This window comes from Pyrus communis, chromosome 1, assembly GCF_963583255.1.
Source record: "Pyrus communis chromosome 1, drPyrComm1.1, whole genome shotgun sequence".
NCBI lineage: Eukaryota > Viridiplantae > Streptophyta > Magnoliopsida > Rosales > Rosaceae > Pyrus > Pyrus communis.
Window position 1 is genome coordinate 22,278,508 of NC_084803.1, and position 2,342 is coordinate 22,280,849.

A 2,342-nucleotide genomic window follows, 5' to 3' on the forward strand; every position below is an offset into this window, starting at 1 on the left:
CTTGAACTGGTTTGGAATCTAGGGCCTTCGGTTTTTCACCCTTTTGAAGCTCTCCCATTTTTACCATGCCAACATGAAAGGTGATTAGTGTAAGGAATTAACTCTCTCACTATTTTCTACACAACTCCCATAGTTCTTTCACTTCTTGTACACTGCATATCCAAATGTTTGTATGTTAAGGTGGCTGTACGTTTTTTGGGCAATAGACAACTGTGGGAAAAAGTTGGAAATACACTGTCAAGCTTTGTTTGTTCTAGTTTGTAAGATGACTTATGTCGTAGCCTCTGCGGTGTGGATCCAATGCGTAACTAGCTCTGAACTGATATAGATCCCCCATTGGGAGGGAAAAAAATATAGCGCAACATAGAGCCAGATAAAACATCTGATATACCTGGTCTAAAGCTCAAGAAGTGTTCGATCTGATCGACAAAGAAATGAAGCAGACGTTACAAAAGCTACAATCGTCTAATGGTTGTGAATCTCAGGTTGATTGTAAGTCTTCTCTTGCTGAACTTAAAGTCAAGATAAAAGATATAGCTCCACTCATTCAGTTGGAAAGCACGCAGAAGGAACTGAACCTAGCACTTAGCAAGTATCCAAAGATTCTGGAGAAATCCTTCATTCCTGATATTACCAAGGCTTATAGAAACATTGACTTTGATACCCACACAACTAATGCGATTATTGGCGGCCATTTCTATCAGCAGGGCCTATTCGAAGTTGGCGACTGTTTTATAAGTGAGACTGAGGAATCAGAAGCTGCGGCTGCATTGAAATCTCAGTTTCAGGAATTATTTCGGATAGTTGAGGCAATGAAACATCGGAATCTGGAGCCAGCACTGAGCTGGGCCACGACTAACTCCAATAAACTCAAACCAAATGGATCAGACATGTTACTGAAACTTCACAGTTTGCAATTGGTCGAAATATTGCAAAAGCAAAAGGGAAACAGATATAGAGCTCTCCAGTATTCAAAAACTTGTCTTGCTCCTTTTGCTTCAGACTATATGGCTGAAATACAAAAGCTCATGGGGGGGTCTCCTGTGGACTGGAAGGCTTGAGACACCCCATACTCTCACTTATTATCACCAGCCAATTGGGACAAAGTTACCGGGGAGCTAACCAGGCAGTTCCGCAATATTCTGGGCCAATCTTACAAGAGCCCGTTGAGTGTGACCATAGGTGCAGGGATTCAGGGCTTGCCACCTCTTCTCAAGTTTATGAATGTAATGGCAGGAAAGAGACAGGAATGGCAGTCTCAGAAGCAGTTACCTGTGCCAGTAGAGTTAGACCATGAGTTTCAATTCCATTCTATTTTTGTGTGTCCTGTGTCGAAGGAACAGTCGACTGAAGAAAATCCGCCTATGTTGATGTCATGTGGACATGTGCTCTGCAAGCAGTCTATTACGAAGATGTCAAAGAACGGGACAAAAGCTTTCAAGCGTCCATATTGTCCTTCTGACGTTGATTCAGCACAGTGCAGGCCACTCGTTAAGCTTGTAGAAACTAGTCATCCTGTGTGGCATAGGTAGGATGTGTGGTTATGGTGTCAAAAGCCGGTTTATTTGGTGTGTTGAAGCATTGTTTGTGAATAGATATTCTTTTTACTTTCTGGCGGTTAAATCAATCCACTTCCCCCGGGACTAATTTGAAAGCATCATCATCATCAGGGATTCAGGATCCCCAACACAAGGACATGCTGGCTCATTCTCATGAATAAGTTCTAATTCTCCTGCTCGGTCATGTAAATTGTAATTGGCTCCTCAATTCATGGATCTCAAATCCAGGCCGATACTATAAAACTGCGTCGTCTGGGGCAGTGTAGAGTCTATTGCATCTAAACTGACCCAAATGACCTGCCTGCCTTTAGAAGAATAATGAGCCTCCTCCATAATTTCTCACTTTTCTCTTATCTGCATCTTTTTTACCAACACAACAGAGACTGTGAATTTGTACTTTTAGTAATTTAATCAAGTCAGTTTTCTCAATTTCTTGTCTTAGCAAACAAATTTTAGATAGATCTTTGGATTCTTATCTTGTTTGTTGTTCAGGATAGCTAGTGAGTGGCACTTTTCCCTTCTTTCCTCTTTTCTCGTTGCCTCCTTGATTTAAGAAGGAAAAGGATTTCCCCACCCCCATTAATTTCCGTCATTTGATTCTCCTTTGATTTATTCAATCCAACAACCATAAGATAGAGAAGGGATTAAGTAATCATACACCAGCACCACCACACACTCTCTCTCACACACACATGTAATCATGTCATGGTGGTAACATATTTATGCAGAGACGAAGTGGCTTTAGGGATATAATTTATGTACAAGTTGTTGGTGGAGGAGATA

At 41.3% G+C, this 2,342-nt stretch overlaps 1 pseudogene; it reads left to right on the forward strand.

The window, feature by feature from the left end:
- Positions 1 to 392: 392 nt before the first annotated feature.
- Positions 393 to 1,532, forward strand: LOC137724675 (protein RMD5 homolog; annotated as a pseudogene).
- The last annotated feature ends 810 nt before the right edge of the window (positions 1,533 to 2,342 follow it).